Consider the following 12,181-nt stretch of genomic DNA (forward strand, 5'->3'; position numbering starts at 1 on the left):
TGGCCAAAGGTGCTGGTGTCTTGTATGGTACTTGGTTATTACTTGCATATATCAGTAACAAAAATGACTGGCATAGAAAGCAGGTGGAAGAGGCTAAAAATGTGACTGTTTACATGATAGATATACTAGTATGAGTTTTTATACAAAATAATAATACTGATTTGATATGGAGTCTCATCACAAAATTTCTCCATTAAAACGTTGAAACCATAGAATAAGAAAGTGATTGAGGGAGGAAGATGGGAAGCGGGGAGAAAATGTAAATTGCATTGTGACTTCAGTTGTATGATACTCTGTATGTATCCTTTACGGCGAGTAATGTACATGTTATTTTATGTTATAGCCAATAATAAAAAAGATTTAAATAAAATTTTGGGTCCCTTACCTGAAACTAGATTTCCTCCTCACCAAACACCTTCCCTCTGATCCGGTCCCGCTGGTCTTGGGGCCAAAATGGAGGTAAAACAAAAAAAACGCCCCAAAAGCGGCCATTTTCCTGGAGCTCCGGTTTCAAAATCAAGGCCCAGGTTTCTAGGCCACGCCGGAGCTCCAGTCGGCGCGCGTTCCCGATTCATGCATGAGGCTCGCCGCCTCATGCACGCGCCCACACGTCTCTCCTTCTCTCGCCGGCCATGCTTCCTTCCTCTGCTGCTCCTCAGACCGCCCGGACCAGCCCAAAAAACAACCGCGAGGACGGCCAACCAGCTGCAGCGATCCCGAACTCCCCCAGCATCCCCACGACACTGTCTTTTATATTTTCCCACCGCCCGGTGCCCTTCCTCGCTCCCGGAGACATGCCCAGTTATCTCTGGGACAAAAAAAAAAAAAATCGCCGCGCTGCCTGGAGCGCCCCTCCACCGCTCCCGTCATAGAAGTGGCCCCCCAAAACGGCCCAACCGGCGCACCAAAACACGATGCTGCTTCCCTCCAGCGCTCCTTTGCCTCTCTAGTCCCCCGTCACCAGCCAACTCAGCCCATCACCAGCCAAAACAGGGCCCAACATTGCCAGGCATGCCCGATTCCCTTCCTCACGCCCAGGGACGTCCCCAACTGTCCCCGGACCACTGCAAATGGTAGCGCTGCCTCCTGCAGCACCCAAGGACCCTCCGAAACCTCCCAAAATGGCCCCAAAGCCCCCAGCCCACCAGGCACAACAGCGTGGCTCCCAACACTTTGCCCAGACCTCATCAGACGTCCCGGAGTGCCCCGGAGCTCTGGAAACTCCCCCAGGTAAAAAAATATATATATTATTTTTTTTCCTTCTTCCCGTAGGTTACACTAGGCTAGATGGGCCATTGGTCTGACCCAGTATGGCTACTCTTATGTACTTCTGTCTGAATGGGAGGAGGTCGAGTGCTCTGACTATCTAATACTAAATTCGTATCACCCAAAATAATAAGGTTTTGTGACTGATAGGGAATACACAGTTGTATTAAGAGTCTATAAAAACTGTGATTCTGTTGAACAACACTGCCAGCAGAATCATCAGAGGTGCAGAAAAGCATAACAGTCTGCTGAATCTTGGGCAAGAAGCTCAGCTTTATATTGAAGAGAGCCTTTGATCAAAATAACTACTTCTCCACTTCTATTTCCAGAGGATAAATAATAAATGTCATCCACCCAATTTCTATTGCAGCCACAAGACAGATGTTGCATGCCTATATAGGAAATCAATCTTACATATGCTGAGCATTTGAAATTAGTCTTGTGGCTGCGCAAAGCTGCCATAATCTTACTGTATTTCACAGGATATGTGATCCCACCCACATTCCAAGTAATTATTCTGTTAGTCAATACAGGCATAATCTGAATAACTACTTTGGCAGACCCATACTGTTGCACAATTTTGGAGCCTGGGTGCCCAGCCCTCACCCCGGCCCCTCTCATAGGAAACAACCCAGAATGCTACCAGTTATACTTGTCCTACACATTCCTGGATGAACAAATCCCCAACCCATGGCACTGCAAGTTACCTAACCATAATACCTCACAATGAACAAGCCATAAATCTAACCCTTTCCCAACTGCCCCTCCCCCTATTCCTCCACACCTCCTCCCACCCCTTCCTCTCTTTGCCACCCCTTCCATATACCACATCAACCCATTCACCATCCCCACCCAAAGATAGAGAACAGAGATCACTTTTGTGAGCAAGGAATCTCACACCCCACTCCAGGGGACAGCATTCTTACAAAGAAATGCATGCTATGGAGAGAGTCTCCCAGGACTAACTGGATCCCTCAGTCAAATTTAGTTGTAAACATTGTTGAGCTACGCTCACTGTTTTGTAGGCCTTCCAGCGGCCCTGCACAAACACCTTAAGTGTAGCTGGGTAAAGCAATATGAAACAAATATTTTTTGCAGCTAGAGTGGCACAGATGGAGTGAAACTTTCTCCGATGATCTTAGAGAATAGGAGAGTAGTCCTGAAAATTTTTTTATTGGGACTCCATTATAGCAAAGAGTATTGCATTTTTGCCTGTATCCATGGAGTACTTCTATTTTATGGTGGTAATTGAAAATCTTAATCGCTGTCATTGCCTGTCGTTGGATTGCCTACTGACACGATGAATACGTTCTAAAATCAGCTTACCGAGAAGACAGCTGGGAGTGAGAATTCCTTTGACATCCACTCCTCTAGCAAATGTGGTAAGTTCCGCTGTGGCAGATGCTCGGGAAGGCTAATTATGTGAAGGTATCCCCACCGCAGCCTGTTTTCTAGGTTGTCAAGTTTCTCAGCGTGATCTTGCAGGAGTTTCTCCATAGCAGATATCTTTGGATTCATCTCATATGAAGAGAAGTCCTCCAATGTAGACACCTGAGATTCAAGCTCCCCAGTGTGAGATGTTATCGCCTCTATAAGTGATTCAAAGTGTTGAATTCTAGCTGAAAGCTGTATGAATTTAGATTCCAGGGCCCAATCCACTGCAGACGTAAGCTGTGTGAGTTGTGAGTCTGTGAACGTGTGTGTGTGTGTGTGTGTGTGTGTGTGTGTGTGCAGAAAAGCAGGCTTCGCCATCTTTTTGGCGCGTCTTCTTCTTTTCATTTTTTCCTTCTCTATTAAACATATTGGTCCCGGATCAGGCCAAAAATTTGTCCATACAATCAGGAAAGAATTAGTAAAAGGATCTGAAGTCTGTCATGTTAATAATCCCAAAGAAGATAGGAGTTAGAACATGGGACTTCCAAAGCACCAACAACCTGCTGCTGTTGTGTTCAATGCATCACATGATCTCAGGGCAACTTTTAAATAGGCAACTTGCTTCAGGTGCAGGATTAGGACCAGAGGGACCTATCTATTCAGTGACCCATCTTGACGAATTTGGAGAAATATGGGCAATCTTGGACAAGGACTGCTTGGTGTTTCAAGAGTTGGGGCATATCCAAAGATGATGCAAGAAAAGAGCACAGGCCAATCACCTACCACAATGATATCACACTATGAAGAACATTGATGATCACAACTGGTGCAGAGGCAGAGGGGCAACAACAACTACTGCATAGGCAATGAAGACAACACCACAGAAGATCAACAGTGAGAGCCCCACCTCCTGTGTTGACAGCCCCTACTGTTTCAACTGTACCACCATATCATATATTTTAAGTTCTGTGATCACATCTGGATTTACAGGTGGCTTTTGCCAATAGGGAGTGTGTGTTGCCATCATCTGACTTCTGTTTATTTTATTATATTAAATGTTTGTATTAGGAGATAGAGCTAGAACTTATAGATCTGTCTTACAAACCCTTATTTCTGTTTACACTTATCTTTGCACTTTATCTTTGTTTCAGTAATTAATAAATTGCTTTCTAAATAATTTTGGTGGTCTGTAGTTCTTATCAGTGGAAAACCAAGGATTTCAGGATCTTAGGACCTATGTGTTGGGTATGTCTTTCCTTAAAATTAGTGCCGTTATCTACACACATATCGTACACCCATAGATATCATGCTGTTTTCCTCACAGGTATTGCTTTAAAATGTCGACAGTGGCTTTAAAGTTATACTCCGATACCAGTGCTGAAAATCTGGGTATAAGCAGCTACCAGAAGTCATCTAGATATTGCCAATATTTAGCGCCAGATGTATGAGTATTTTTTTAACATTCTGTAGTTGCTTTTGGTGTATCCCAGACACCTGCAATACAGCAGACCCAAAAACAGATGTACAACTAAACACAGAGAGATAAAAGTCCTATTTTTTTCTTTAAGCTCTTATCCTTATGGCTGAGTTACTGAAGGTGCAGCTTGTAGACAGTCAATCCATTTGGTAATACTTTTAGATCTCTGTGCAATTTGGAGGTTCCATCAAGGTGACAGATGAGAACTCTGTGTATTTGGATGCTGTCACCCCCAATTTCCACATCCTAGTGTAGGTTCATAGAGTGTCTTGAACTAGAGGACGACTCTCCAGAGTTTGATGAACGTGTGAGTGTAAGCTTTCTCTAGCAACCTTTGATATACCCAATCATTCCTATGTATCTCCACTTAGTACATGAGATTCAATGGCAGATAAGGATATTTTACTTCAAAGTGCTCATACACATATTTCCTCACCATGCATTCAGGTCTTGGCCACTGAGTCAGTTTCTTTTGTTTCACCCTCCTTGGAAGAAACCATCGTTGATCTCTCAACCCTAGCAAAATCTCTACATTCAACAAGTCTTCTCCTACCAAGATGTCCCTGAGATTTTGTAGCATGAATCTTGCCACTATTTGGGATTCTGCCAGGTACTTGTGACCTGAAATGGCCACAGTTGGAAGCAGGATACTGGGCTAGATGGACCATTGGTCTGACTCAGTATGGCTGTTCTTATGTACAGGAACACTTCCTGTCACATCAAGGTAACGCTCTCCTTTCACACATGTCCTCTCTCCTGGAAGGTAACACAAAAACTGCCTGAATGGAGGTCGAACTTCTCTACTATGTCCCTGTAGGTCTTCCCTATATGCCTGTCATGGTCCTACCATGACTGCTTTGGGTCTGCAGTGCTTCTTTTCTCCAGAGTAGCAACTGCACTGACTTTGGCCCTGCAGAGTTGGTGGTGGTGTCCTCCTGCATCTGTGCTTGCTGTGCCCCTGGGAAGCTTGCATGTGCAGCAAGACCTGGATTGAAGTAAGGGTAGTATGTCAGAGAAAGGGCGTGCCTAGGCATTGTCAGGGCTGAGCATTTTTAAGGAGAATCAAGCCCCACTTTTAGTGCCTTTGCAACAAGCCTACCTTGTTCCTGAAGCCTTATTCCTCCTCCCTTGGTCCCTGAAGCCTTGTTTCTGCAAGCCTTGATTCCTGAAACCTTGTTCCTGAAAGCCTTGTTCTTGAGGGCCTTGCTCCTGTGAGCCCTGCTTCTGTGAACCCTGTTCCTGAGGGCCTTGCTCCTGTGAACCTGTTCCTGAGGTCCTTGCTCCTAAGAGTCCTGCTCTGGTGAACCCTGTTCCTGAGGGTCTTGCTCCTGCGAACCTTGTTCCTGAGGGCCTTGGTCCTGTAAACCCTGTTTCTGGTTCCTGCTTAAGCTTCCAGAGATTGCACTCGTTCTCTGAGAACCAGGAGCTCTTTACATTGAGTTCACACATATAACATCTCACCAACTGGGAGATAATGTGACATTCAGTACAAAAGATTGGATTGCACCCATCTTGCTGCTGGACTGCTGATTGCATTTTAGTGCTCATGAGCTGTTTAATTATACTTTCAAGGTCCGAACCATGTCCATAACACCACTCCCTCTCCAATCAAATCTATGCTTGCTATGGCAAACATATATAGATAGTACCTAGTCTAAGACAGCTACTTCTATGTGTAATTAAACTTTTTATAGCACCTATCCCTTTTGAAATCACTTCAGAAATCACCATATATATATATATATATTGCTATAAAATAAAAACAAATATATCCTTTAACAAACACTAAAGCAAATAAAACACAAATAGCCACTCAGCAAATAAAATCTTTTGCTATAGCCAGGTTTTATGAGCTTTCATAAAGGAAGGCATGTCATTAAATTGCCTGAGGTCCATAGGGAGGAAATTCTATAAGTTCATTTTAATACAAGAAAAAGCCCTTTGTGATTTTTGAAATAATATTAACTTATTTGCTGAATATTGCGCTAATGAGAAAGAAAATAAATAATAATAATAATAAAACAATGCCACTCTAAATGTGCCCCAACATGGCCCCTTTTTATCTGGTTAAATCTGTGCACACAATGATTTTTTTTAGCACAAATTTTAGCCAAATAGCAGGGGGAATGCTTAACTGGTTACACTTACTTATGAAAAAGCCAATTTTATTGCATGCATTTTTTGAATATCAACTTCTAAATTAATAAAGGCACCACCATACTCTTTGTCATGCCAGAAAAAAAAAAGAGTCTAGCCCAGGAGTGGGCAACCTCGGTTCTTGAAGGCCACAACCCAGTCAGGTTTTCAGGATTTCCTCAATGAATATGCATGAGATCTATCTGCATACAATAGAGGCAGTACATGGAAATAGATCTCATGCATATTCATTGCCTCCCACAGAAGTAACTACAACCTCTATTATCTTATTTAACTTTATTAGAAAAATTATCATTGAAAAATTGTTTACAATTTTAATCTAATCAGATTCTCCATGCTGCTTACCTTATAACACTAACATCCTCGTTAAACCCAATCATTCACAATCCTCCTATTAAAATAACCTCTGAAGGACTAAGGGACACAGTTGCTGCATTTCACCAAAGTGCGTCATCAGGGGTTTAACTAAATATAAACATAACACAGCATGGAGGTTGTAGTTACTTCTGCGGGAGGTATTGATTTTGTAATTAGAGTGAAATAGAGTTACTCATTAGGAAGGGAAGATCCATATTCATTGGGGAATCCTGAAAATATGACTGGGTTGCGGCCCTTGAGGACCAAAGATGCCCACTCATGGTCTAGCTCTATGGTATTAATACTGAAAAAGCTGGAAACGGGAAGTTGGCATTTAATAAGGGCAACTACAACTCCCTTAAAGCAATGGGCTGTGAGGTCACCAGAAAACAAGGCTGGGAGGAACCTGGGGAAAGTAGGCTGAACTGGCAGCTCACGGCTGTACCAAGTAATCATGCACTGGTTTGCTGACAACACCTGATAGCTGCAGAAGTAATCAGCTCTTGTATCACTGACAGAGAGGAGCTTTGAAAGAAACATTTTTTTCTTAAGGTAAAAGATGAACTCAGCAGGGAACTGAAAGAGAGAACACTGAGAGGAAAGACACAGATGAAGAGAGGACAGGAAGACCTGAGCCACGGAAAGGGGAGAACAGGGGAAGATTTGTCCAGGATGAAGGGCTGAATTTAGAGTTCCCCTTCAGCCTCCATGGCAGGAAGTCCCTAGGGCCAGGAATGGGAGGAAGTTCCATCTCTATATACAAGCAGTGAGGCTAAGGTTTTAGGTAGTTGTCCACGGGGAAAAGTGAAACCTTGAAGGGCTGGGTAAGTCTCTACCTCTTGGAAGGAAGCAACTGGCTTCCATGAAGGTAAGTAATGTGAATCACCCTGGTAAATGACTACTGCTAGCAACAGGAGAGGGGTCAATGTTGCCTACAGGTTAAGCCAGGGTGACAGGTAAAACCTGGAGTTTAGCCTAAGGCAGGTCAGAAACTCAGTACACAGCAAGTGGAGCCATAGCTGCTGGTAAAAGGGAGCATAGGGAAACCTGGTGGGAATTAAGCCTAGGACAGTAGGGAGATCACGTGACAACTATAGCAGGAGCAGTGGCTGCTGGCTCGGCTCCTCTGTCTCCCCACCAAATTGATCACATAGCCTGCATATTTTTCTTGCAAGAAACCAGTAATAAAGTTCCCTTCCTTTTTGCTATGCTTATTGGCTTGGAGTGGTGAAGGTTTTGAGGATTTTGCTTTTGCAGTGGTGTTGAGCTATTGCGGAGCTATTGTTAGAAATATGTAATTTATCCTTAAAATCAAGCGTGGTACCGGAAGATTGGAGGGTGGCCAATGTAACGCCGATTTTTTAAAAAGGTTCCAGAGGAGATCCGGGAAATTATAGACCAGTGAGTCTGACGTCGGTGCCGGGCAAAATGGTAGAGACTATTATTAAGAACAAAATTACAGAGCATATTCAAAAGCATGGATTAATGAGATAAAGTCAACATGGATTTAGTGAAGGGAAATCTTGCCTCACCAATCTACATTTCTTTGAAGGGGTGAACAAACATGTGGATAAAGGGGAGCCAGTTGATATTGTGTATCTGGATTTTCAGAAGGCGTTTGACAAAGTACCTCATGAAAGACTCCAGAGGAAATTGGAGAGTCATGGGATAAGAGGTAGTGTTCTATTGTGGATTAAAAACTGGTTAAAAGATAGAAAACAGAGAGTAGGGTTAAATGGTCAGTATTCTCAATGGAGAAGGGTAGTTAGTGGGGTTCCCCAGGGCTCTGTGCTGGGACCGCTGCTTTTTAACATATTTATAAATGACCTAGAGATGGGAGTAACTAGTGAGATAATTAAATTTGCTGATGACACAAAGTTATTCAAAGTCGTTAAATCGTGGGAGGATTGTGAAAAATTACAAGAGGACGAGACTGGGAGACTGGGCGTCTAAATGGCAGATGACGTTTAATGTGAGCAAGTGCAAAGTGATGCATGAGGGAAAGAGGAACCTGAATTATAGCTACGTCATGCAAGGTTCCACGTTAGGAGTCACGGACCAAGAAAGGGATCTAGGTATCGTTGTTGATGATACGTTGAAAACTCCTGCTCAGTGTGCTTCTGCGGCTAAGAAAGCAAATAGAATGCTAGGTATTATTAGGAAAGGAATGGAAAACAAAAATGAGGATGTTATCATGCCTTTGTATCGCTCCATGGTGCGACCGCACCTCAAATATTGTGTTCAATTCTGGTCGCCGCATCTCAAAAAGGATATAGTGGAATTAGAAAAGGTGCAGAGAAGGGCGACGAAAATGATAAAGGGGATGGGACAACTTCCCTATGAGGAAAGGCTAAAGCGGCTAGGGCTCTTCAGCTTGGAGAAAAGGCAGCTGAGGGGAGATATGATAGAGGTCTATAAAATAATGAGTGGAGTTGAATGGGTAGATGTGAAGCGTCTGTTCACACTTTCCAAAAATACTAGGACTAGGGGGCATGTGATGAAGCTACAATGTAGTAAATTTAAAACGAATCGGAGAAAATGTTTCTTCAGTCAACGTGTAATTAAACTCTGGAATTTGTTGCCAGAGAATGTGGTAAAGGCGGTTAGCTTAGTGGAGTTTAAAAAAGGTTTGGACGGCTTCCTAAAGGAAAAGTCCATAGACCTTTATTAAATGGACTTGGGGAAAATCCACTATTTCTGGGATAAGCAGTATAAAATGTTTTGTATATTTTTGGGAACTTGCCGGGTATTTGTGACCTGGATTGGCAACTGTTGGAAACAGGATGCTGGGCTCGATGGACCTTTGGTCTTTCTCAGTATGGCAATACTTACTTATGACCCTCAGGGCTCCAGAGAAATCACGAGGAGCTGAAGCTAAGATGTTGGCTCGATCAGCCCCGCTGAGTCCTTCGGTATGTTCTGAATGGTCTAAGGAGATTTTGTCAGAAGTGCAGGCTGCAGTGGAAGCTGCATTGGATGCCAAACTACAGCAACTACATGACAGAATCGAGGCTGCCCATGAATGTTTGGATAATACAGATTTAGAGTTTGATGTGCAGCAAACATCGCGTGGGAACACTGAAAGCTGAGGCTCAGAGTGCATCGCGCAATATGGATCAACTTCGCCTCAGCATCAGCGGATGGAATGCAAGATGGACGATATGGAGGTCAGAGCTCGGTGCAATAACCTGCGCCATGGTGGGCCTTTCTGAGTCCTTGAAGGATGAAGATTTGGTGAAAAACCTAGAGACTACCCCAATTTATACACTTGGCATCTCTTAAGGATCCTTTTAAAATTGAATGGGCTCGTCGGCTAGGCTCTGGGACAGGTGGTCATGCACATCCTAGGGTAGTTGTTTTGCATCTGGTGTACAAGCAAGCTATCCTGCAAGCCTTGTGTGATGTGCAATGTTTGTATAATGATAATCGGAAAGTCTTATATTTCCAGGATTATACTTTTGTTCCCCTATGTACTGAACTTTATGTTCGGAAGATTTTGTGTTCCTTACTTTACCCAGTGCGTCTTTGGATTCTGTATGATGATCAAACCCATTTTTCCACCTCTGTGGAGGCAGCAAAAACTTTTATTCAAACTCTCCCAGCAGGCCTGGGGCTTTTGTGGGCTTTGGATCTGCAAGTAGTTTAAGTCGGTTTGGCCCATTTATTCTTTGCTTTCTTTGTTGGTGTATTTTGCCAGAGCACCTTAGGACTTTTATATCGTTTTTACTCATGTTTCTGTATATGTTTCTTTAATTTGATCAGGATATGTAGTTCAATATTTTGCTTTTACGGTTTCCTGGGGTTGGTTATGGTAAGGTGGGAGTGGGGGGGGGGGGGGGGGGGGGGGGGTGTTCATGTAAAATGTCCAAATTCGGAGGCAGGGAAAAGGTCATTTTCGAAAAAAGATGGACATCCATCTTTCATTTTGAAAATACCAAGGACGTCTTTGGATTTGGACGTCTTTGATTTTTGGCGATTTTCGAAACCAAAGACGTCCAAATCTAAAACGTCCAAATGTAAGCCATTTGGACGTGAGAGGAGCCAGCATTTGTAGTACACTGGTCCCCCTGACATTCCAGGACCGCAATCGGGCACCCTAGGGGACATTGCAGTGGACTTTATAAAATGCTCCCAGGTACATAGCTCCCTTACCTTGTGTGCGGAGCCCCCCAAAACCCACTACCCACAACTGTACACCACTACCATAGCCCTTACGGGTGAAGAGGGGCACCTAGATGTGGGTAAAGAGGGTTTCTGGTGGGTTTTGGAGGGCTCGCTGTTTCCTCCACAAATGTAACAGGTAGGGGGGTATGGGTCTGGGTCCACCTGTCTGAAGTGCACTGCCCCACTAAAACTGCTCCAGGGACCTTCATATGCTATCATGGACCTGAGTATGACATCTGAGGCTGGAACATAATATTTTTAATGATTTTAGTGACCACTGGGGGAGTAACGGGAGGTGATCCCCGATTCCCTACAGTGGTCATCTGGTCATTTCGGGCAACTTTTTGTGCCTTATTCATAATAAAAACAGGTCTGGGTGAAAACGTCCAAGTTTTAGTCTTGGACGTCTTTGCTTTTTTCCATTATGGCTTAAAGATGTCCAAGTCTCTAGGAACGCCCAAGTCCCGCCTTCACCACACCTCCGATACACCCCCCCTTCAGATATGGATGTCATTGCGATGGACTTCCGCTAGAGACTTCCAAAATCAGGTTTTGATTATACCGATTTGGATGTCTCTGAGAGATGGGCGTCCAAGTGCCGATTTATGTCAAATGTTGGATGTCCATCTCTTTTGAAAATGAGCCTGATGGCCTCCAAAACTGAACACAATACTCCAAGTGGGGCATCTCCAATGGCTTGTACAGGAGCCTCAACACCTCCTTTCTTATGCCGGTTATAGCCTTCTCTGTACAGGCTAGCATGCCTCTGGCCCATGGCCACTGTCTTGTCACATTGTTTCATCGCCTTGAGATCCTCAGACACCATCATCCCTCTCCTGAGCTGTGCTCATCAACCTCTCGCCTCCTATCTTGTACATCTCCTTTGGATTTCTGAACCCCCATTAAATTTTAACTGCCAGACCTTTGACCATTCTTCTAATTTTGGGGGATCTCTTCTCATGGTATTCTTTTTTTTTTCTTTAAATTTTATTGAATTTATAATAAACAAGAGTCACAAAACTGCAATGATTGTGAAGAAAAACATACATTGATTTAAATGACAATCTACACTACTTACGCTAACAATTAAACATAAATGATAAAGGAAATATTTACTGGAATAAAACAGTGAGCATTGCTCACAGGCCTATGCAAGGAAGGGAATGGGGAATAATATATGGGGAATAGTTATATTACAGTTACCATTACAATCAAAGCTTACCATATTAGTTAAACAAAGTGATCTAAATTTTAACCAGGATCACAAGATTTTAAGTATTTATCCAAACAAGACCATATAAGTTTATGAGCTATGGTATTCAAAATGTTAAATAAGGTCTTTTGAAATTCAGAAACCTGAGTTTGCAAAGCAGCTGATTTAAAAAA

At 43.3% G+C, this 12,181-nt stretch overlaps 1 protein-coding gene across 1 annotated transcript in view; it reads right to left on the reverse strand.

Moving 5' to 3' along the window:
- The window catches only part of CROCC2 (ciliary rootlet coiled-coil, rootletin family member 2), an 825,280-nt gene that overhangs the window by 15,471 nt on the left and 797,628 nt on the right, over nt 1-12,181 (reverse strand).

The sequence above is a fragment of the Microcaecilia unicolor genome, chromosome 10, assembly GCF_901765095.1.
Source record: "Microcaecilia unicolor chromosome 10, aMicUni1.1, whole genome shotgun sequence".
NCBI classification, from domain to species: domain Eukaryota; kingdom Metazoa; phylum Chordata; class Amphibia; order Gymnophiona; family Siphonopidae; genus Microcaecilia; species Microcaecilia unicolor.